Source organism: Zalophus californianus, chromosome 9 (genome assembly GCF_009762305.2).
Source record: "Zalophus californianus isolate mZalCal1 chromosome 9, mZalCal1.pri.v2, whole genome shotgun sequence".
Taxonomy (NCBI): domain Eukaryota; kingdom Metazoa; phylum Chordata; class Mammalia; order Carnivora; family Otariidae; genus Zalophus; species Zalophus californianus.
The window spans coordinates 55,293,025-55,318,719 of NC_045603.1; the positions used below are offsets into that span (position 1 = coordinate 55,293,025).

General features: G+C 35.4%; 1 protein-coding gene across 2 annotated transcripts in view; it reads right to left on the minus strand.

The window, feature by feature from the left end:
* Nucleotides 1–25,695, minus strand: part of SLC16A7 (solute carrier family 16 member 7) — a 175,242-nt gene that overhangs the window by 117,659 nt on the left and 31,888 nt on the right. Inside the window, exon 1 of one of the 2 annotated variants that reach the window (XM_027591785.2) lies at nucleotides 9,856–9,874. The exons of the other annotated variant lie outside the window; for it this stretch is intronic. The gene's annotated coding sequence lies outside the window, so the exon portion shown is untranslated. Of the gene's footprint in view, nucleotides 1–9,855; nucleotides 9,875–25,695 lie in introns of those variants that run through there. 2 annotated transcript variants of the gene reach the window in all.

Below are 25,695 nucleotides of genomic sequence, written 5' to 3' on the forward strand. Positions count from 1 at the left end.
TGACCTCATTCTCTAAACCATATAAGGTAGACATTATGATACATACTTATGAGGACATTGAAGCTTACAGTTTTGATTACTCCTATATAAGGCCATTTGGCTGATAGATAATGGGTCCTGGATTCCAATTTTAGTTTGGATCCAAATCCTCTCCACTGAATAGGAGGCCATCCTTCCTATCCATGGTCAGTAGGCGAGGGGAATTTGATTCCCCATGTAAAAGATTTCATTATTGAGACCTAGGCACTAAGCGATAGCTAGCTGTAAAATATGCTGCCCAAATATTTTAATTATTTAGTTAGTTTATTTTAAGTAGGCTTCACACCTAGCATGGAGCCCAACACGGAGCCTGAACTCAGAACCCTGAGATCAAGACCTGAGCTGAGATCAAGACCTGAGCTAATATCAGGAGTCAGTTGCTTAACTGACTGAATCAACCAGGAGCCACCCAAATATTTTATTAGGCTGATTTTCTAAATGCATATACTGGTTTCAATAACCAAGTAATAACATAAATAGTCTCTGGACATTTCCCCTAATTTATTTAATGAAATAAAGCAAATGTCTTTACATAATATGACATGTGGTATTTTTCTCTCCTCTTTATTAAAGCTAAATTCAAAAAATAAAATAAAATAAAATAGTTAAGAAATTTTGCCTAATACAATATTAGATATACAGTGAAGCTGTAATACACTGAACAAATTGTACTATGGATTTCACAATTATGTAGTATATCTGATGACCAAAAGCAGAGAACATCTTTACTGACAACTCTTCAAATACCTTCATTCCAACACAGCAGTGTTTAGAAGCTAGCAAATGTTCAATTATATTTATTTGGGGTAAAATTACCTGATGTGATATAGGTGATTAATCAATTAATAATAACTTCATTTTGTACTCTACAGATATACCTCAAAGTAGATTATTTTTCAAAGCAGTGGAAGAATAAAATTTCAACAAAATCATGTGCTTTACAACAGCTTTTATATATAGCAAATATGACAATAAGACTCAGTTTTATGCAAAGAAATGATTATTAACTTTAAGTAAGCATGCTGTTAATTATACTGAGAATGGCACATTTAAAAAGCTCTTTAAATGTATAATTAATATTTTCCACTTAGTATTATTTCTAAAGTTAAACAAAATGAGAAACACAAACATATATCTAAGTTTGATATGTAAAAATTATGTCATCAAAAAAGTAACTTAACATAAGGTCTAGAAAGATTAGAATTGGAAGGAGGCTGTACAATATATTTTGTACTTATTTTGTATGATTTTGCTTATTGTCATCACAATATTAAATCCTTGAAAAATTACAATCCAAGTGATGGAACCCATGGTCTGTTAACTTAATAGTCTGTTGGAAAAATTTAATTATAAATAATATATTTGCTTTCTCAATGTAGAATTTATTTTTCTTCATATATTTCTCCTAAATTATATTATCATCTCAAATATGCATTTTTAGCAGATCTACCAAAAAGTCAAAATTACTTAATTTAAATTAGTGTTTGCTGAAGTAGAAAAAAATGGCAAATATAACTAATAGGCTTTAATATGCAACTTTGGACACCTAAGTAATCACAGTAAAACATTCAACAATTTGACTCTTTTCTTAAACAAGAAATGTATCTTAGTTAAAGCACAGAGAAATCATGTTATTGAAGCTGAACAACTAAGTTCTATGGGGTGTGAGATAAATACAGACAGTCGTGTTTGCTACATAAACCTTGGAGAAAAGAAAAGCCTCATGCAAAACAGACTTGTTCATCATGAGCCCTGGGGAGAAAAATGGCTGAAGGTGACTAACCTTTGCCAAGGATACAAATTCTCAAGAGCAATTTCAAAAATATAATGTGAGACTTTTTTTTTTTTAATTCCAGTTTCTAGAATTCTTCAATAATGTGAGGACAGTAGAGAGAGGAAATACAGTCTCAGGGGAAAACCTTGATAAATAGCATGTGTGCTCTCGGAACAGGTTATTAATTCTGCATTTGAAACATGACAATAAGTTCTTGGCAATGAATTTGTTTATAGCATTATTCCCAAGCTCCATGCAGCATTTGTACATTTCCCTTGCGAGATTTTGATGTTTTGTGTATTATGACTAAGGAGTGAAAACTGAATTAATGTGGAAAGCCCAAGTTTGTCATCTGAATAAAATGTGCAAGAAATTCCACAGAGCCGAAAGTTCAGGTATATACTTAGGGTGAGAAAAGCAGAGAGCTAGTCAAAAGGCAAAAAAAAAAAAAAAAAAAAAAAAAAAATCAAATACCTCCCAAACATGATGGGAATCGTTTAATGGATTGCTTTTCTCATCTGAATAAAACTTTTTTCTTCTTTTTTTCCTGGAAAGAGTACCATAACCTGAACACTCATTTTGCACAACTGATTGTGATCCTATTATTTTCTGAATTCCAGCATTATAACAGAGATAAAAAGAGCACATAACAGAAGAAAACAATCCTGAGTTAATTATCCTGCAGAGTTACAATGTAAAAAGGAATCTTTTTTTTTTAACCTTGATAAGCATAAAAGGGAAAAAGTCTTCAGTTAAATTTGCTTTCACAGAATAATCCCTTTAAGGTTTCAACATGCCGCAGGAAAATATAATGGAAGAAACGTGGTCCTAAACACAAAATAGACAAGTATCCTACCATTTCAACAGACTTCCCTCTTTTTGCTGACAACAGTGGATCAGTATTTGAACAGAAGTATTGGAAGAATGATTTGTGTACATGGAAACATTTAAGACCCTTCCTTCTTTGACTGTCATCCAGTCAATAGAAGATCCTACCGTATTCAGCCAATCTAGGAAACATGTTCAGAGAAAGAGTGCTTTAAAAATATCTTTCGAGTCCCTGGCGTTCGATTCCACTCAGCTCTCTGCCATTCCCCTCAGCATGCACTGGGACCTCACAGCTTTCTATTAAATATCCCAGCATCCTGCCAGGGACTCAGCTCAAAGTCTCAGAGTCAGCAATACTGTCTCCCTTTCTCTATCTGCCTCAAGGACTTAAATCTATCTCCTTTTCTTCTTTCCCACAAGAACCATTTAATTTCAATAAATTTGGTAGCTTTCCTATTGTTATCCCAGCATCCAATCTACTTGACTAAAGCCTCAATAACTGTCTAAATTATACAGCTAATATAAGCTCAGACCATGGCACACTCCTAGTCAAAACTGGTCAGTAATTTCCTGCCTCCCCTCCCCAACACTGACACACCACAGCCGTCTATATGTGTGCACACACACACACACACATACACGCACACACATGCACACACACACAAATACCAGGGGACAGGTTATAAAATAATATGATCAAGTGTGTAGTTTCCATCTATCACTATAGCCAATAATACTAATATTGGGGTTTTAATGTGCTCTGGCTTTTCACTGTCATTAGTAAATTAGAAGCCAGTAATTCTCTTGGTTTTAAAAATACTACAGAGACATTAGACATTAACAAGATACAAATAAATGGAGTTTAAGGCAACATTCCATCTACTGGCCCTGTCATACCTCACCAGGTATGAGATTCTTCCACACCTCAAAATAAGTTTATATCTTTACTAAAAGTTAACAAAATCCTTTAAAATTTTTGAGTTATTTTATTTCGTTTTAAAAAAGATTTTATTTTTAAGTAATCTCTACATCCAGCATGGGGCTCGAACTCAGAACCCTGAGATCAAGAGTCACATGTTCTCCTGACTGAGTCAGCCATGTGCCCCTTAAATTATTTTAAATGGAAGTATAAAACCTTCAAATGTTGATGCAATGGAATATAGATAAGAAAAGCAGAATGGCTATGACCAAAAAGATGAGAAATAAATGCTGGAGAGGATGTGGAGAGAAGGAAACCCTAGTGCACTGCTGGTCAGGATGTAAAGTGGTGCAGCCACTACAGAAAACCTTACAGGGGTTCCTCTAAAATTAAAAACAGAACTACCATGTGATTCAGTAGTCCCACTTCTATGCACACATATACCTGAAGATAGCACTATCTTGAGGAGACATCTGGGCTCTTAGGTTCACTGCAGCATTATTCACGATAGCCGAAATATGGAAACAACATAAGTGTCCATCAATGGAAGAATGGAAAAAAAATATATGATATACCCATGTGCATACAGGCACGCACGCACGCACACAAACACCCCATAAAAAAGATGGAAATTCAGGCTTTTATGACAACATAGATGGACCTTAAGGACATTATGCTAAGTGAAGTAAGTCGGACAGAGAAAGACAAATTGGTATCATCTCATGTATATGTAGAACCTAAAAACATCAAGCTCATAGAGACAGTAGGATGGTGGAGGGCTGAGGGGTGGGGAAAATGAGGAGATGTTGATCGAATGGTACAAACTTTCAGTTATAAGATGCAAACATTTGGGGGATGTGAGAACAGCATGGTGACAATACCACGTTGAACATTTGAAAATTGCTGGGAGAGTAGAGCTGTAATTGTTCTCACCATAACAAAAATTGATAATTATGATAATTATGTAAGGGGTGTTCATCAACCTTACTGTAATAATAACTTCACAATATACATCTGTATCAAATCATCACATTGTACACCTTATACGATGTTCCATGTCAACTATATCACAAGAGAGCTCGGAAATACAGGAAAGTAATGTAAAGTCATATGGTAAAGGCAGTTTATAGGAGTTATAACCACTCCCTAGGACTTAATAAAAATCACATGGCTGCAATTTTTTTATTCCTCTCTGGTTTCCCTGTGTGGCCTCAACTTTCCTGGTGTCCCTCTGAGCAGCAGACAGGGCACAGGGACCTTATTTGCCTTTGGCTGGCCTTGTGAGACAGGCCCCAGCCTACTCACTAGCTTTCATCTGTCTGGGGAACCAGCTATTTCCATTTCCTACCAGGGTGCAGCACAACTCCTTGCTGTTCTTCTCCACACTATTTTAAAGGATTCTTTAAAAATAAGTGTTTGATTTAGTGTTAGAAAGTTTGGGTTCAGACATACACTCTGCTTCCTACCTTGAACAAATTACCTAACTTCTCTGAGTCTCAGGCTTCTCACCTACCTACTGGTTTCCTATTTCCTTATGGAGATACTCCTGGTAAAATAACACTTCAGTTCATTTCCCATGTGATGGTTGAATTTAGAAGAAGAAGAAGAAAAAAAAACCTAAGCAAGCTTAGTACAGACATTTCTGGGCTCTCTCTTATCCATATGTGCCTTCCTACAGAGGAGGGAACTTCTGTTTTGGTCTATACCATGTGATAATTTTACTAGTGCAAGTTCTGTTCCTACAAAGGAAATGCTACGTCTTGGAAATAAGTTTAACTGGAAACCCCATTTGATGACATATCCAAGCCACATTCTCTAGTTTAGTATCATTTTTAAGAATTAAATAAATGAGTCGAAAGGAGTAGTCAAATCTATTTTTCCCTTGCATTAATTAATCAATTTAGCCAACATTTGGTGAGCAACTAGCATACAAAAGCTTTTGTGTTATGAATAGTAAGGTAAATAAGACATGTTCTCTTTTCTCAAATAGTCACTCTTCCATGATGGAAGACAGATTAATATACAGTTAACAAGTCTGAATTATTAAAGCTTAGAGATATAAACTATTATTAGAGTTGTCATATACTATAGTTCTTGTATAATTTAACTCATTGCTACATACATTCACATACACTAAAGATAAGAACCAAAATCATCTACCATAACATCAGAAAGCTGTTAAGAAATGTTAGGATTTGATAATCAGAACAATATCATAGAAATGTATTCCCCTGTATCTGAAACCAACAGATTCATTATTAACTAGATTTTCCATGGACACATGAGCAAATGTGACTGAGTTGCTCATAGCAGGAACTCCCAATTTATTATTTCTGGACCATAACATGAATGGAGAAGACTAAACACTTAATTTAAAATTTGCCCTAAGTTTAAGACACTGCCAAGAGAATATAAATCTGGCCAATTCTGCCTGAAAGAAAAGCCCAATTATTGGTCATCACCACTGACATCAACCCACAGAATCCACAGTTTGTATAAAGGAAATGAGGAGACAGTGAGTGACTTAGGGGAACGTCTAATAGGGAGAATATTGTCAGGCATGCTCAGTTTACCTCCTTACTGATTTCTTGATGTGTTTTCAAGGTAGAAAAGCATATAGAAGTAAAGAAAACATGACAAGGTATTTGGTATGTAATTTACTTGAATCCTTCCATTGACCCATTCATTCCAGTGATAATTTGTTCTTTTCTGCCACCCCCTGTCAACTGCTGGATTAAAGTTAAAGCTGAGGCAAGAAAGAGTAATCTTTTGTAGTTTCAGTGTTGAAAAGTTTCTCTGAGGCCACACAATGATCTACCTATTTCCACACAGTTGAGTGCCTTGGGGACAGCCCCTCCTAATTTTCTGTGATTTTTTTTTAGCTATAGCAAGGCAAATGAGATGCCACTTAGTGAAGTGTGGGAGGAATGAGGCTGTAAAATAGAGGTTGAAAGAACTGACTAAAGGGTACCACTAAGATGTCAAACACATTTGAAGAAAAACAGAAATAACATTTAACTAAAAGCACACGATGTGAGTCTCAGTGTTTCTAAACCACATACTTAATTGGCCTGTGATTATAATTTTTGAGGGTCCAATTGCTAGAGAAAACCTAGGGAGTTAAAAAAAAAAAAAAAACAAGCAGAGATAAGTTATTCCATAAGACCAATGCATGATCACAAACCATTTAAGAAATCACGGCATGTTCCTACCAGCCTTTGTGCGTAGGTAGCCAGACCAAGAGATCAGATCTCACAGCCAGCCTAACTCCACCACTAGGACTCTATGATTTCAGGTATCACTGGTTCTTCCCCACCACACGAGGAAAGCCTTGAACAGACTTCATTCATCTGTTGACATTCAGAGGTACATGACACGTGTTGGCTGAATTAATTAATATACTTTGCCTTGGAATATAGCTACTATGGCCAAAGTCAAAAGGCTGACCTAATATATGCTATCAGGCCCAAAGAAGACCCACAACACCACTGCCAGACACAGATAATGTCACATTGACAGAAGTAGCAATTTCTATCCATCCACTTCTGAGGCTCCTCTCTTAATGGAATGTCTTTGTAAATTCAACATTCAGACTAGCTGTTTCTCACTGGCAAAGTATTTTTTTTTAATCTAGGACCTCTTTACAGGGTGCTGCATACTTTTCCTAGAACCAAGAAATGTGCATGCTTAAACAGTGACATCCAAACAAACCTAAAGACTTACAATATGACAGGTAAAATAGAAATACAAATGAATAAAATGAAGTGAATTATTATAGAATATGCAAAATTTGCTCCATCCACATGTTAGTGAACATGAGAACAGACAAGGAAGAGAGTTACTTAAAAGTACAAGAGATTTTAAAAATTACCTTAAATAGCAGTTACGAAGTTGACAGAATTTAGTTGCATTAAAATGCCTCTACCCCAAAGGCATTCACCCTAAAGTTTTGGACAGTTTCCTTACTGTATCTGAAAACAAAGTATGACTCTAGAGAGTACAATATTTAAGGAATAAAAGTAATAATATTAATAGCAGCTAATACTTATACAGCCCCTACTGTGTGCCAAGTACCCTTCCAAGTACTTAACATAAATTAACACAGTTAATTCTCACAGCAGCCCAGTGAAGAAAATGCTTTTTACTCTTCTCATTTCACAGATGAAAAACGTGATGCTTAGGCAGATTATAATTAGTAAGAATCAGGGCCAGGATTTGAACTCATCTACTCAGAATCCATAATCTGTGTATCTAACTAATAAGAAACACACAGGGATAGCCAGTCCCCTTAATAATCCATGTATCCCAAAGGAACCATATGATGTATTATAACCTACCTCAATGATTAGACGCTCAGTATGGACAAAACTTAACAAATCAAAGGAGCAAATCCCCCCATGATTGACCTAATGTCCCCCTGGCATTAACTCACTCTACTCTCAGGCTTCCCCTATAGTTGCAGCATCAGCCTACATTAGTCTTTTATTGCTACTGTAATAAACCACCACAAACTTAGCGGCATCAAACAACACAAATTTATTTATCTTATAGCTCTGGAGGTCAGAAGTCTCCCTGGGCTAAAATCAAGGTGTCAGTGGGAGGCCAAGGGGAGAATCTGTTTCCTTGCATTTTCCAGCTTCCAAAAGTCACCCTATTCCATGGCCTGTGGCTACATTCCTTCATGTCCAAACCAGCAATGCCACCTGAAGTCCTTTTCATGCTGCCATTTCTCCTTCACTTATCAAGCCCCTGGTGATTACATTGGGTCCATGCATATAATCAAGATAAGCTCAAGGTCATCTGATTAGCACCCTAACTTCTCCCTCACCAAGTAACATATTCATAGGGTGTGAGGATTAGGATGTGGGAGCCATGATTCTGCCTACCACATGGACAAACTATGATTTGTTCATGAACTTGAGGTAGAAGACCATACAGTTGGTCTAGGAACTGTTCATGATAAACAGATGACACAGCATTGTAAATTTATCACACTCCTCTAACAATACAGCTAAAAATAGCTAGCAATCCAAACCCAAAAGGAAATTTGGCCGATTAAATATAATTCTAAAAAGAGTTACTGGTTATAAGAACATCTGATTTCAAATTCTCTCTCTTAAAAAATTATGAGTCTTGGGGCACGTGGGTGGCTCAGTCATTAAGCGTCTGCCTTTGGCTGAGGTCATGATCCCAGGGATCAAGCCCCTGCTCCACAAGAAGCGTGCTTCTCCCTCTCCCACTCCCCCTGCTTGTGTTCCTTCTCTTGCTGTTTCTCCCTCTGTCAAATAAATAAATAAAATCTTTTAAAAAGAAATTTATGAGTCTTGATTCAGTGCTGAGCATCAGTTTTCTCATGCACACAGTAGAGTAATAACACCTGACCTGTTCTACACCAGGATTATATTGAGAATCAAATTAGATTAAACCATGAGTGTGGAAACTCTTTGTAGGAAAGCCTTATACAAATAAAATATAAATATAAGAAATCCAATATCATTATTTTTGTTCAAATTATAGTTATTTTTTAATGGTGTCAAAAATAAATAATAAGGTATATACCTATGATGTGGGAAACAAAGGCAGAAGGAAATGTAGATAAAATTAAATGTCCTTATAATCTGCATCCCATTGACAAACACTTGAGGCAGGCAGAGTATAATGTTCCTCCAGGAAGCTCCTACCTGTCTTAATGTTAATGCCTTCCTAGAGGAAAAAACAACCTTGGTTTGACAATAGCAAGGCCTCCTACATCCCTGAGACTTCTTTAGCATATGAAAATCCTTTTGGAACTTCCTTTATCTTTATTTCCCCCAACCCCAAAGTACATAACCAGCTACTCCTCATAATCCTAGGGCAGCATCTCCTTCTGCCCATGGGTCCTGTATCTGTGCTTTAATAAAACCACCATTTTGGGATGCCTGGGTGGCTCAGTCGGTTAAGCGTCTGCCTTCGGCTCAGGTCATGATCCAGGGTCCTGGGATCGAGCCCCACATCAGGCTCCTTGCTCAGCGGGGAGCCTGCTTCTCCCTCTGCCTACCATCCCCCTGCTTGTGCATGTGCTCTCTCTCTCTTTCTCTCTCTAGCAAATAAAAAAAATCTTTAATAAAACCACCATTTTGCACCAAAGACATCTCAAGAATTCTTTCTTGGGCATTGGCTCCGGACCCCACCAAACCTTACCAAAAAACATGCAAAAACTATATCACCTATAGTCTCCACGTTTATTTTAAAACCAGCATTCACATTAGTAATAGTAGCATAACTCTAATTATTATTGAAATTTATCATTTATTACCTTTAAAATACTCTTCTGATGGAAGAAGGGTTTATATCCACCTCTCTTTTATACACAGAGAAACTGAAGCTTCATCTCTTGACTGAGATCACACAGAATATGGAGTCATAGAAGGACTAAAGGCTATTAATGCCAACTCTAAAATCCATTCTATTTTTAAAAACAGATTTAAACACCAGCCAAGTCAATATTCCCCTTCACATTAACATCCACCAATTCCACAAGCAGCATGACTTGGCATTACTAGACACACTGAGGGTGCTCACAAGTTCTGTCGGCACTGAGTCCTAGAGTCCTTTGGTTTCTAACATTCCCAGGTCTAATTTTTCACAGGAAAGCATCACATCTAACAGTGACTCCCAAAAGAATCTGAGAATAACCATCTAAATATTGAGACTCATGTTTAAAAAAACGAAAAAGGTATCCAACTCTATCTCTGAAAGTCTTAGCATGTAGCATTCTATTGCACTGGCTGAAACTAGTGTTTGCCTTCTCTAAATTTCCAAGGATTTATTTAAAGGCCCTCTGTAGATATGGACAGATTTAATTAAATTACTTCACATCACCACGAATCCTACATCGAATGTTTATACATGGTTGGTTATTACCTCCTTTCATTTTCTGCCTTAAGTCCTGTTTCCCAAAGTGCTAAGGATTTCCTACAAAAACATCAAAGATATTCACTTCAATCCAATGTATTTGGAATTTCAAAACAATAACCTGTTTTTAACTTTGGGGAGACTTTTCCCTATACTTTTAGTAGGATAACATATCAGTGTATGTATATGTCTGTTTATAAAGCAATAATTTGAAATTATTACATAAATACATTAAAATTCTATTTACATTAAATTTATTAATTTAAAAAATTAAAGCAGGAGTAAGATTTCTAAGCTCTAACAATAAATTAAGAACACTTTAAAAAAGACCATCAAAATTTTTTAAAGATTATTTAAATATACTTCACAGGAGGAAAGAATAGAGGAAACACAGTGTCATTTGGATAGCACTGGTATTGTTACCTCATTTCACCAGAGAACTTTGACATTATAGTCTAAAATGGAAGGAATTTGAGACTGGCAGTCAATTTGCTTATTGTGTTAAGTTCCAAGACTATAATAAGCAGACTACAGACATGTAATTTTCTCCTTCAGTAAATATCACATGAAAACTTGTCAGTTCTACCTGCAAAGAATTTCCTTGCAGTGACAATTAAATCCATTTGAATTTAGAATCAACATTAGAATACATTTTATAAAATTACTAACATTATCATATCACAATAAATAAAATTTATATGATAAAGTTAACATATCTAAGGACACGACATCCTACTATAGTTAATTTTCTTTCTGGCTTCAGTGACTACCACTGAAGTATATAATTTTGAATTCATTTCACTTATAGATACAATGATATATTGGGACTATTTGCTACAATCCACTTTTGTCTGCAACAATGACATTCCTTATCCCATGGCTAAAAAAGAAACTTCTCATATTTTGATTCTCACATGAGATAAAATAATGCCACTCATATTTGAGAATGATGAGATAAGGAAGGTTTTTTTCTTTTCTTGGTGTCTCAACTATAAACCTATTAAAATAATGTGAGTTTAGCGGCGCCTGGATGGCTCAGTCAGTTAAGTGTCAGACTCTTGATTTTGGCTTAGGTCATAATCCCAGGGTTGTAACCCTCCCCCTCCCCAAAAAAAGAATGTGAGTTTAGAAATTCTCTGATTTTTCTCTAGAACATTAGAATATCAGAGTTAATTTTAATTTACAGTATTTTGATATGCAAAAATAGGGCAGTAAAAGTTTTCTCATTCGCTTTAATGTACACCTTTCTTTTAACAGAAACAAACCTTAAAAGTATGTATTCATGGCTGATATGCAAAAAACAAAAGGACTAATTTGACAGTTATATGATCATACCCATTAACTATTTTTTTAAAGAGAGGTAGTTAAAATGAAATAAAACATTTTCTATTTGTTTTGGCATGCCTTTTGACCTCCTGAGTAATCTTCACCTTGTACAAAGTTATGAAATAAGAACTTCTTTCAGAACATGCAAGTCTATATCACAGATAAGTTTTACAAAGGCTTTTACTAATTGGGAAAAAAAACTTATTTTATAGTCCCCTGAATATAAAACCAATACCAAAAGCTTAGGTGTACTTCATGTCTAGAAGCCAAGAAAAATTCCTTGATCCATTATGCTGAAAATCAACACAAATAAGAAGAGGAAGCAAAGAAAACAACAACAAACACGGGAATCTCTAAGCCTTTGGAAGGTTATGTTAATGTCCAATCTCTTATCCAATTATCAGATAGGAAAAAATAGGGTATTTTTAATTCTGCAATTTCAGAGGCCATTACTTAGGTGATTTAAATGGCCATACCTTTTAGGAAGAACCAGCAGCTATTTCGATATTGCTATTTTAATATTCCATGATGTCCTTAAGTTCTATGTCTGGTGTATGGTCATCTCATAATTAATTGACAGCAATTTTCATTGCAATTAAATACATTACCCAAGGTTCATGATCTTTTCTAACTTGTGAAAAAAATTAAGACATAAATAAAATGTATTTTTATAAAGGTGTTTATTAAAGGGGCTAAGTGTATGATGTAGAGGAGAGAAAAATATTATTCATGTTTATACATGGTTGGTTATTACCTCCAGAGTGACAAAAATGAAAAAGTATATTAGCTGAAATAAGTAATTTTATTGATATATTTGACAAAATAGACAAGAATTCCTCCAAAAATAAGGAACTATTTTGGAAAACATAGTAAAACTAAAAGGAATATTTAACACTATGTAAATCTACACTCAAACTTTCAGAAGAAACAGCATGTAATTCTCTTCTCCTAGGAGAGAGTTTTCCCCTTAAACTTAGCAGCAGCATCCATTTATGTTTATAAACATTCAGTGTTCATTAGGGCTTAAGAAAAAGTTCTTCAAATGAATTATTCATCAGTCCCTCAATCATAACTCCATACTTTATGACAGTAGTTAGCATTAGTAATAAAGCCAAAAATAACTGAGAACCCTTCCATTATTTTCCTTTAAATCTCCTTCTCTCTTCTTTTCCTCACAAGCCCAGAATACATATTTGTTTTGGAAGCAAATGGCACACACTTAAAGGAGAACTTAAAGTAAGTTATTAATGATCAAGGCAAAAATGTAAAATCACATCAGCTGATAAGTGGCTGACAGACCCAAGGTTGGAGAACAGTGAGGACATTATGGTAAAACTCTTAAAGAGTAACATTCTTTTTGCTTCAATGACTGGCATGCAGCACCAGGGCACCATGTCATACTCTTAGACATCTCAAAACAAATCCACTGTTTAAAGTTTACACAACCACCACATGTGATCTTTGAAAGTCAAAGGAGACAGTGTCGCCCAAGCCTTGTTACATACAACTACAGAAACAGTATTTACAGCCACTGTATATAGCCATTTTCATGGCCAACTTCAAGACATTCCATTGCACACCTTAATAAGCAGTATAATCTTAAAATCTCTAAACAAGTGTAATAAAATTACATGAGTAGAATATAAGGAAATGACTTACACCATCTCAGGATGAACATGAAGTGAGAAAACATTGAAACAAAAGGTTTTTGTTGCAGAACTTAAACAAAAAAAATTTGAATGCACTAATCTCATTCACATACCTTTGTTATAGAGATATAAATCGTCCTCCCTTCTAATTGAGGAAGTCAAACATGAAAGAAGATCGACTGGTATTGAAAAGAAATATAATTTCTTTAGTATTGTACTGAAAATCAACCATGAAGAGGGACAAATCCAAAACACATTGCAGAAGTGTATCTTCATGATCGTGTCTTGTTGATGTGTCACCAAGTTTATTTCTACGATGCAGGTTGGGGTGGCTGTGAGGGGGCCTTGCATGGGAAATGTGAAGAGAGACAAATATATAGGAGCTTCTATTAGCTGTTTAGTTGCTATCTCCCCAACAGCCAAATTTACATTTATCTTTCACTCTATGAAGCAAATTGTGTGCCAGAGCCTTTAGCAATATTATTTTTACATATGAGTAGGGTGGACAAATATGGTATGGTCCTCTTAAGAATGTGCCTCAAAACCTCCAACTAGAGGAAATGTAATTGACCAAAGGTCCCAAGCTGCTAAGCTCTGAAATCCATTGATGGATTTGCACGGAGTCCACACTTCCCACTGGCTGCTCCCAGCCTACACCTGAGCATAGCAGGGACATTAAAGCAGACTGTACCTTGGACACATGGGACTCCCTGTAACCGATTTTGGCTGGGGATTCCCACACAATCTTGCCTGGCCTTAGTTGGATATTCAATAGTTATCTTTGGGGAAAATAAACCATTATTACTAAGCTGTCAAATCCAGACTGCTTCATAAACATCAGAAATTGTTTAAGTGTGAAACTTAGTTTTAAATTAATTTTCAGCTTCCCAATGTTATTCCAGGAAGCTGAAGTACAACACATGAGTTAGAAAACTACAGAGAAAGAGATTTTTGTTCCATGTAAATATAACCTCTGGTAGTCAGAGGTATCTAAAAGTTAATTGGACTGCTCAATCCTCTCAATTACTCTTTGATAATATTTACATGTCCATTTTACAGAACAGGAAACACTCGGCTTAGATAAGCCAAGTTTTCAGGGTTACACAAATTTAGAGGCAGGAGACAATATTCCAACCTCAAACTTGCTCCAACTCTTACCATACAGCTAGAAGACATAACTTTCATGAAAAGATCCTGAATGCTTGCATCAGTCACCGAGGGATGGTCAAACTATGTGGTGTGTAAAAACACTTCCAGTGCTAAACTGTGATGAATTTTATGAGAAAATTCATGTGACAATGTCACAGCTGTTTTATTTCATATAAGCCACCTTTCTTTTTCATGCACTGTGGAACAAGGAAATGTATAGATAGAGCCAATTTGAAATTCTTAATTTGTATTATAGTTGCCACAGTGCTAAGGTAAGACTATGTTGTTTTTAAATATAGCACAGGAAATTAATATCATTAATTAGGAATCCGTTCTAATAATCAAAAGATGATGACATATAAATCCTAAACACTAAATATTAAATCAATACAGTGTAATGATTTGATCTAGTGAAATATTACAAAGATATGTCTACAAAATATGTATTAATATCAGGTTTAGGATTTTTTTAGGTAAAATTCTATTAAGCAAGTTCACAAAACCAGAGGTATAAATCCAATTAATTTTATCCAACTCTTACATTGAACTGACCAACAAGGTATCAGCCCAGCACCTAGAGAACTTTAGACAGCACCACCCCCACTTAGTTCAAATGTTAATGTGGTTGAAGTCAAGTCATGGTACTATTTGGAATCAAAGAAGCAAAATACCTTTATATCAAAGTTCCATTTACAAATTTGAAGCCATCAAATTCCACTGGTGCCTCTGGTCCCCATCACTCTCAAGGTCTAAATGAACTGTTCCTCTAGTCACTAATCCTCTATCTCAATCTCACATTCCCAGGGTTAAGTATTTTTTCCCATTAGGTTTATGCTCTCACCCTACCACAGCCTCTTGAAGTCTTTCCTAACATTTTCCACCATATCTTCTTGAGCTCCCCTTTTTTTTTTTAATAAACAAACTTTCTTATTCCTAGCATGGACATTGTGTTATCTCCCTACATTCTTTTCTCCTTGAGGGTCTGACTCACATGTAGTACTCTTGAATACATATCCATATCATCAAATCCAGAACACGGGCTCAGCAAAATCCTAGTTCCACTTTGTGGCTTTTGTATTGTTTCTTTTTTAACTCATACAATGAAATCTTTCTTCAGTTAAGTTCCTTTCACCAAGCTATATCACTCTGAATACTAGGACTCGTCAGCTGTCAGGGCATTTCTTCAAAACCCATTTCTTTTCACTCTAAAGTTCTACCATAATCAATATGCATAATCAATACCCATGCACTGCAATCAATATCTTCTCCAGAGAATTCATGACCTCCACTCCCATTCTCATTTTAGTAACTCTCTTCCAACTTAAACCTAATGGCCAAACTGAATGCCTCTATCACACTGGAGTCTGAAACATTGAAAGTCTACATCTCACTTAGTTTCCTATCTTTCATGCAATCTTAAAAGTGTTATTTCCATCAATCCTTGAAATTTTCCACTCCCTTGACCCTAACATCTTCTCCCAAGTTATTAGTCCTTTTCTAACCTCCATTTCTTCTCTGTTCAGCTGCAATGCTGATCTTCATTCAAATCCCAGTTCTGCTATTTATTGGTAAAATATCTTGGGCAAGTTACTTAACTGGATCCTAAATTTGTTTTTTTTAAAGACAGGAATAACACGTATGCCTCATCGTTAAGAAGGTAATAAATATGGCAACATATACAAGGTACTAAGTATAATTCCTAGCACATTTTATAAGTACTCAGTAAATATTAACATCACCATGCCTTTGTCTTCCTACAGCAAGGATCTTGAAAAATTCCAAATTCAGAATGGGCCCTGTGATTATAGTGCTGAGTAGAATTGGGAAAAAAATGGATTTACTGTATAGACTGATGCCACTACACATTTCAATGTTAACATGCTCCTCAATGCCTCTCTAGTAAGCTTTCCTCACACCTGTTAGCATTTCCCTTTCCTTTCCACTATAGTTCTATACATCCTCCTGTCTACTTAAGTTCCCTAACCACCCCCAGTCATCACCTGTGATCCATCTGGTTTATTTCTTTTCTTTTTTAAAGATTTTATTTATTTATTTGACAGAGAGACACAGTGAGAGCAGGAACACAAGCAGGGGGAGTGGGAGAGGGAGAGGCAGGCTTCCCGCTGAGCAGGGAGCCCGATGTGGGACTCGATCCCAGGACCCTGGGATCATGACCTGATCCATCTGGTTTCTTATCCTCAGAGAAAAAGAAGGCCATCAGACCCAGCGTAAAGTCTCACAAAGTCTTGTTCTTGCCTATACACTCTGTATGCCTATTAGTCCTTCACTCATTCCCACCTGCCCTCACCTGATAGGTGATCATTTCTTCTTGACTTTTGATGGTTTTGCCATCTGATCTAACCCCCCTCTAGTCTCCTGTAATGCCACTTCTTCCCTTGCACTATACACTCTAACACTGAATTAATTTCAGTTTCCAGCTCATTCCCATGCCTTTTCACACTTTTGTGTCTTTACTACCTTAGTCGGTGTCAATGCCTATTGAGGAAACTTCTCACTCTTGTTAGGTAAGCTCCTATTTATTCCTCAAGACCCAGGTTAAGAGTTCCTCCTCTGTGAGGGTGGTACACAAGAAAGACATGAGGGAGAGGTTAATGAGAAATATTGGTAGGATAAGAAACTCCCAGGAAAGGTGATAATAAGAAAGACCCACAATATCTAGAGTTGATAGATGATAATGACTTTCAGTTATGATACTGGGTTTCATGCTTAATTTCTATCTTTCACATACATTTACACTTATTTCATGAAAAGCATTTCAACTATTCCCTGACAGCTAAGAAATAGAGTCTTAAGCCTTTCAAATCTGCAGATAATTACAAAAATATCTCCAACTGTCAGGAAATTACCAATTTTCCATCTGTTTATGAAGCAAGTTGAAAAGAGGAGGGCAGAAAAAGACGTCAAGCTACAACACACATGTGTGTTGGAGAGGAAATCAAAATCAAATAAACAGAGATCACTGATTTAGATTTTTCTGCAATTTTCACAAATTCCTTAACTACCAGTTAGTTATAATATCATTACAATACAGACCTAAGGTAAATTCTGAAACTGAAATTTAGGGTTTTATAACTTTGAACTGCAATAAAGACAGGGCCTCAGTTGTTACTAACATCTGGCAACACTGCACATTGTTTTGCTTTGCTTTGTTTGCATTTTTTTTGGTTGTTTGTTTGTTTTATTTTGGCCATTCTGCTTTATTAAGTCCTATATGACATAAATTTTCCTGGCTTTACTGCTACTTAGATTTTATGCCAAATGTTAGCAATATCTGAGGCCAAATATTCAAACTAAATGCATACTCTCAGTATTTTAGTACAAAACCCACATGCTCAGAGTTGCAGCAGGATAGATACTACTCTTTAAAGGTCAGTGTAATAATCATCTCCATGGATATTTATGCTTTTTTTGTGAACAGATGTAGGTCATTGTTGAGACAGTTTCAAAGTCACCTTCTAACGCTGGAATACAGATTTGACATTTGGTAAATTTTCAAAACCCGTTAGTATAACACAATTTTCTTCAATTCACCAAAATTCCCTTTGTGCTGTGGAAAGACCGCTGGAAGACCAATGTTTTCAAACTGTTCAGCTTGATTACCCTGGTGTGGTACAACTTATCTAAAGCTATTTTAAGCATCCTCTTGGGTTACAGTAAGCTATATTGTAAATCTAATTACATTTGCCCACAGGAAAGTAAGTACATGAGAATTCCGCTCTGTAATCTACTTAATAAAAGCCTCTATATTTTTCTTCATAGCCTTTATCAAAATTGTTGTTATACAGTTATTTGTGTTTCTAATGCCATTCTCTTCCACTATAAATTCCACAGGGGCATGTGGAAGTGCTATATATGAGGTACCTAGTACAGTGCCCAGAAGACCAACCAATACATGTTTGATGAATGAATGAATGAATGAATGTGGCCATGTAAGAGATAACTAAATGTATATACATTTATGCTTGTCACTCTAAACTCAGGCTGAAAATATATACATATTTCAGAGACTTGTTGGGACACAGTGTGGTGTACTGTAATAAAGCATAGATTTTCAGTTCTAATGGATGGATTTAATACCAGATCTGGTATTTAATATTTGTGTGATGAAGACAAGTAGACTGAACTCTTTAACCCTTGGAGTAAGTATTAAAGATAATGCATACAAAAGTATGCAGCCCAGTCCATGGCACAGAGCAAGGCCTTAATGTGCTAGGTAATATCGCTTACTAATATTTCATATAGCTTTTAAGTGAATTATACTAATATAAATTATCCCAAGGCTTTGTAAAATTGACAAAATAAATCTATTTTGAGCATATGTTGGCAGTGATAATTCATCAGTTATTTATGGCACTAAAAGTAATTTTCCAACACCTTCACACCTATTTTCCCAATTATTATAAGCTGTTTAAGTAAGCTACTTTCAATTAAATTTCATCATTTGCCATTCTGTACACTATTTCTAAATCCTTCACAACTATTTGGAATCTCTCTCAATGGGTCTCCATAATCACAATCTTAATTCCTGGCTAGTTCAAGTCTCTGGCCTAGATTGCATGTTCTTTCTCAATCAACTTTCATTTCATTATTGCCCCTATTTTCCATAATTTCAACCACTCTCATAGTGGAAAAAGCAAATCTTCCCTAAATTGTGTTCTCCCCTCTGGACTGTACATTCTTTCAGGCTCTTTCTTCTGCATGAAGATTCAGATCCAATCTAAAGTCTTAATATTTATTTATTCGTTCATGGACATATACTGAGTACCATCCATGCTCTGGTATGAATGTCTGTGTCCCCCAAAATTCACATGTTGAAACCTAATGTCTAAGTTAATGGTATTAGATGGTGTCGCCTTCTGGGAGGTGACTAGGAAAGGGATTAGTGCCTTAAAAGAGTCTCTGGAGCTACCTTGTCTTTCCCACCATTTGAGGATACAACACAAAATCCATGACCCAGAAGAGGGCCTCCATCTGGCCACACTGGCACCCTGATCTCAGACTTCCAGCCTCCAGAACTGTGAGAAATAAATGAGTGTTCTTTATAAGCTTCCCAGTCTATGGAATTTTGATATAGTAGCAAAATCTATATGCCAGATTACAGAGTTACAAAGAGGAACACAGCATGGTCTCTAGTATCAAAGAGCTCACAATCTAATTAGGGAATGCAAACAGAAATAGTTATGAAAAATGTGGTAAGTGAAATCTATGTGCATGGCTTTATGAAAACAGGGAAGGGATATCTAACTAGCCTGAAGTAAGGGATGGACAGGGACAGAATCCTGGGAAGCAATGGTTCTTAGAAGATAAAGAGGAAACAAGGGGCTTAAAGGACGAGGGGAGGTGCGTCCCAGGCCTGAGGGCCAGCATGATGCAATACAACAAACATCATCTATTCACATAGCAAACAGTAAGGCAGCAAATTTACTCTGAAACTCTTTTTTTAGCCAAACTGTGTCAAGAGTTGAGATGTCCTTCAGTAGATGAACGGATAAAGATGTGGGTCATGTATACAATGGAATGTTACTCAGCCATCAGAAAGGATGAATACCTGACATCTGCATCGACATGGATGGAACTGGAGGGTATTGTGCTAAGTGAAATAAGTCAGTCAGAGAAAGACATTTATCACATGGTTTCACTCATGTGTGGAACATAAGCAATAGTGCAGAGGACAATAGGGGAAGGGAGGGAAAAGTGAAGGGGAAGAAATCAGAGAGAGAAGCAAACCATGACAGACTCTGGACTCCGGGAAATAACTGAGGGTTGCAGAAAGGGAGGTGGGTGGGGGGATGGGGCATCCGGGTGATGGGCATTAAAGAGGGCACGTGTTGTGATGAGCACTGGGTATTATACACAATTAAAGCGGCATTGAATATTATATCAAAAACTAATGATGTACTATACATTGGTTAATTGAATTTAAATTAAAAAAAAAGAAACTCTTTTGTTACATTAGTTTAAAAAAATGTTTCCAGTATAAAAATGAATAGGAAAGAGTTTGTTTTAGATTGTGTTTTAAGAGGAATTAACATTATAATTTTTTTAAATCTGTATATTCAGAGATTTTTCTCTTAACACCATATAAGGCAACATTAGGAAATATCTGTTTTCTTATATTTTATTCAGTGTTTCAGGTCACTTGGACACAGTTATGATATTCCAAAATGGTAGCATATTAGCATTACTGTACATTTCCCCACCAAACACAAATTCTAAACTGCTTTATTATTGATATCTAGGAAAGACCACAAAGGTTCTCTATAAAGAGAAACTGACACACACTGGCAGACACAATTAATAACGGTTCATTAAGCCTTAGGTTATAGAAAAGCTTGGGAATTGGCTCCCTCCTTTCACAAAAGGAGAAAGTAAGAATGAGGGACGGATACCCATAATGTTTAGTGATTGTCTCCAAGTCAGAAATATGCACACTAAAATGACTCCCTTGAATATAAAAATAAAAGCATTATAAAGAGATTTTGAAAAAAATAAAACAAGACTAATTTTATTTCCATTCTGATACATGTATAATAATAGCCCCAGAAGCTATCACACAATTACAAAATAAATCTGGACCCATCAAAAAAGAAATTTACTTAATAATACAACTGCTTTTATGTCTCACCAGGGCAGGGCCTTCAATTTTTCATCACACTTTCCCATCTCAATAAAAGTAAGTTCTAAGAAATATTTCTGAATGAATGAATGAGTGAATGCATACTATGTATAAGACTAACTCAGGAGAATTTGGTGGCAGATGAATACACAATGTCTCTGCCTTAGCAGGGGATACAGACAAATTAAAAGAATTGTTTTATATAAAGTAAAAGAGTGGGGGAAATGGCTCCTTGAGCTAGTTGACTAGGGAAGGCCTCTGTGATGGAGGAGGTGGGGGTAGGATACAGATTTACCAGGTAAATACTTTGTATGTTTCCCATATTTCTCATTACCATGCATCCTGGCAGCCTTCACATCTCCAATTTATAGACCGAGAAATTCAAGCTTACAAAATTCATATAAGATTCTTTCAAATAATATGTACATGTATATGCTATGTGTAAGTGTATATATACATAAACTAAAAAAAGAATTTCTATACAGATGTTGCCTTCCATATTTTGTTCAACTAGAAACCATGTTAGACTTCTCAGTTCGCCCATACAAGTCATTTTTCATACATGCAGTTCCTCTCAAAAAACTGGCACTATGTTAGTTTAAAGGTTCCTGAGAGAACTTGGACTGAGCACCAAAATATTCCCTTTTTAAATTTAAAAAAAAATTTAAAAAACACATTTAGAATATTAGGCTATTTTTTTTATTATTATGTTATGTTAATCACCATACATTACATCATTAGTTTTTGATGTAGTGTTCCATGATTCATTATATGGTTAGCCTGGTGATGGGTATTAAAGAGGGCACGTTCTGCATGGAGCACTGGGTGTTATATTAGGCTCTTTATTAGACTGTCAAGATGAAAGGTGGGTATTTTCAGTTGTTAATACATAGCAGCACTTGTTTTTAAGGGGCCACCAGTGATTTTCATCATATCTGTCAATCAAATGGTAAAAAATTAAAATATCATTGAAAAAAATCCTACACAATTGCAAGCACTTGGCATGATAAATAGTTTTAGTAGCCAATGGTGGCAGGGATCCTCCTGTTATCTGGGTAGATAAAATCCAAGATTATTTTAGAGAAAAGACTACATTTTTTTTCCCCAGAATCTCAATCATTTAATTTCTTATAGCAAACAAAAATAATGATCACGATGTTTAGAAAAATAAAATTCTAAGGTTTTTTTTTTGTCAAAATGCAGAGCTCAAGTTCATGTAAGATTTTCATTTCAAATGATAAATAGGGACATTCATCAAAATTTAAATCAAATGTATAAGTTGAAATCATAAAATTACCCCCAAAAGTTAAATATTAAAAACAAAGAACAAATCACAAATGTCGTTTTGGTCTCCTTATGTAAGTCCAATGTTTCCTATATTTCTAGCAAGATTCCCGGGTTTCCTTACAACCACTTAAATTTGGCATAAGGCTGAAATATAGGTCAACAGGCTGTTGATGTTGCTCTAAGTAGAGATGTGAATCGTATGATCGAGTGAAAATGGGTGCTATTCTTTATTGGCAATACTGCTTCTTGCTACATTACCTTGGTTATACAGCATGGTTTCAACTCCCTCACTATTGCAAAGAGTTTTGTGTTGTACTTTTAGGTTGTTTTGTGTTTGCTTTATTGCTTATAAACAGTAATATCTGTAAAAACAAGATAAAAGAAACAAGACAGTAGCACAACACTGTTCTGTATCCAAAAAAAAAAAAAAAAAAATTGATGGAGCAAACTAAAAACTAATTTTCAGATTAGGGAATAATAAAACCAAAGAATGATGGTAACAATTACAAGACCATTATGAAAAATCAGCTTTCAAATCCTGAATCAAGTCTTGGAATTGCTAAAAATCTTTGGAAAATAAAATCAACATATTTTTTTAAAGGCTTTAAGGTCAAAGCCCTTGAACCAGAAGAGTTATAAAGTTTGCTCAGGTTGTATTGCCAAATTGATACTTCTCGGCGATAGATGAAAAGCCAGACAGGATTATAAGCTATTAAATCAGTATTTAATGCTGAAATAAGAATTAATTTTTCTAACTCAAATCATGTCAATAACCATGGTATAATGCAAATCAATTATTAATAGAAAAAGTATAGAAATATGTAATAACCCATCAGTAAACATGAGAATACCTACACTGTTCTTATAAATTGATATTCATCTAAGTAGTAAGTATCATGTTTCCTGCATTAATTATAAGCAAACAGAACTATCAGAGACATAAAAAAAAAAACTATCAGAGATTCTGGGCCACTTTTTTAGAAACCTGTAAAAAAACTTTTTTCTAAAACACTATCATGGAAAGATGTTGGTATTTATACTTGATGGACTGGAGTAAAGATTCAATCAATGTTTAATGCTAAGCTATCCAAGAATTGTAGACTATTTAAAAATTAAGAGTCAGGATCTTTTTTTTTGTTTGTTTCCTTAGTCAACCATTAATTAACATATGAATTTGGAAAATTTAGGTAACCCCTGAAAATCAATATTTTTGCATTTTTAAAATGGTAATACCTCATAGGTCACTGAAAGAATAAAATGATATATTACTTGCAGACAGCTTAGTACCTGTATGACACATAGCATTATTAATTTTTTCAGAAAAAATTATTAAGCCATTGGAATGGACAACAGAAAAGAGTATTGTTAAAAGCTTTATTTTAGGGGTGCCTGGGTGGCTCAGTCGTTAAGTGTCTGCCTTCGGCTCAGGTCATGATCTCAGGGTCCTGGGATCGAGTCCTGCATCGGGTTCCCTGCTCCGTGGGAAGCCTGCTTCTCCCTCTCCCACTCCCCCTGCTTGTGTTCCCTCTTTTGCTGTGTCTCTCTCTGTCAAGTAAATAAGTAAAATCTTTAAAAAAAAATAAAAACTTTATTTTAAAAATTCTTCCTCAGTCTCGAATCCCATAAAATAAGAAGCACAAGATTGGAAAATAATGGCAACTAAAAAAGGCAATGACCATGAGAGTAGGATACATTTCTGTTTATAGGGAAATGCTAAAACAGAAAGAGGAAGGAGAAAACAGAGAAAGAGAATTTCTACTAAACCAGAAGAGACTAGATTTACAACTGAGTAGTGTGACTTGGTTGAAAGTTTCTTCTTTAATACAGAAAGGGCTGAAGCTGACTATTCTTAACCATTAGTATGACCCCAATTTTCTCTATGAAGAAATGAATAAAGAGGTCAGTGGTACTTGACTGGTTTGGACCCATATAGGAAACAGGAACAGAATTTTGTAAATTATTTGCAATCAGGAATTATTTTCTCATAATATGCAAACTATCTGAAAAATAAGTCTATATGCTCAGAGAATAAAATTTAGATTAATACATTGTGTCTGGTGCTACATGAAAGCTGAAATCTCTGATCTTAAATTCATGTAATCAAATTCAGAATGTATATCCTTAAGTATGTACTACTACTTGCTAAGTTAATTCAAGGAGACCATTGGACTGAGGGAGCTCTGATGTCACGGCGGCCTACATAAGCCAACTGAAATCTCAGCCTGTAGATGCCTCAAGGTTGCAAAATCAAATGCCACAGACAACCAACCACAAAAAGCCAGCTAGGCTTTAAGTTACAACCAGTCAATAATTTCCTTACTTTGCGTCCACCTTTTCTCTATAAAAGTCTCTCCCCATGTTCTTGTTGACGGAGTGCTCTTAACCACTTGCACTTTGGTGCTGCCCCATTTCAATAGATTTTTGCTCAAATAAACTCTTACATTTTTTAATGTGCCTCAGTTTATCTTTTAACATACCTATTGTCTCCAGGTGAATTTGCCCACGGTCCCTATAATTCTACCTAGGTCTCAATTTAGAACCTATACAGTGTTGATCATTTTATCTCATGAGCTCATGAAGCTCAAGTTCACTTATTTGAACTGTTGAATCCGTTTTAAATAGAAAGTAAATAAATAAAAGCCTAAGAAGAACAGAACTCACATTCAGCATACCCTACACAATTATTTCAAAGTAAGTGCTATTTAACTGAGATTGTGAAATAAATGTTTAAGTATTTAAATATTTAAATCTGCACTGAAAACATAAATTACTTCTAAGTTTACACTTAAGGTGGATCTTTGTGAGTAATACTGATTTCTAGTATATCATTAAGATATGTAAAAAACCTGTAACAGGGATGTTTGAGTGGTTAAGAGTTTCTAAGTACAATACATAGGATCCCTACCTTGTAGGAGGAACATGGTATTAAACCACTGGGAAACCCACCAGCTTCAACAAATGACTTGAATGGGAAATATGAAGGATTCTCTCAGGGAAATATTTTTTTTTTCTCATAGACAGATGAATCAAGTCACAAACATTCTCTCTGCCATCTTTGGATTACATAAATTTTGCCAAATGAGAATCCACCTGAAATGTAGGTAGGTTTCAGGAAACTATAAAACAACTCCCTGGAAACCCTTCAGGAAATTTGCTATTGTATACCTGACATTTGGATTTTCAAACTGTAAAA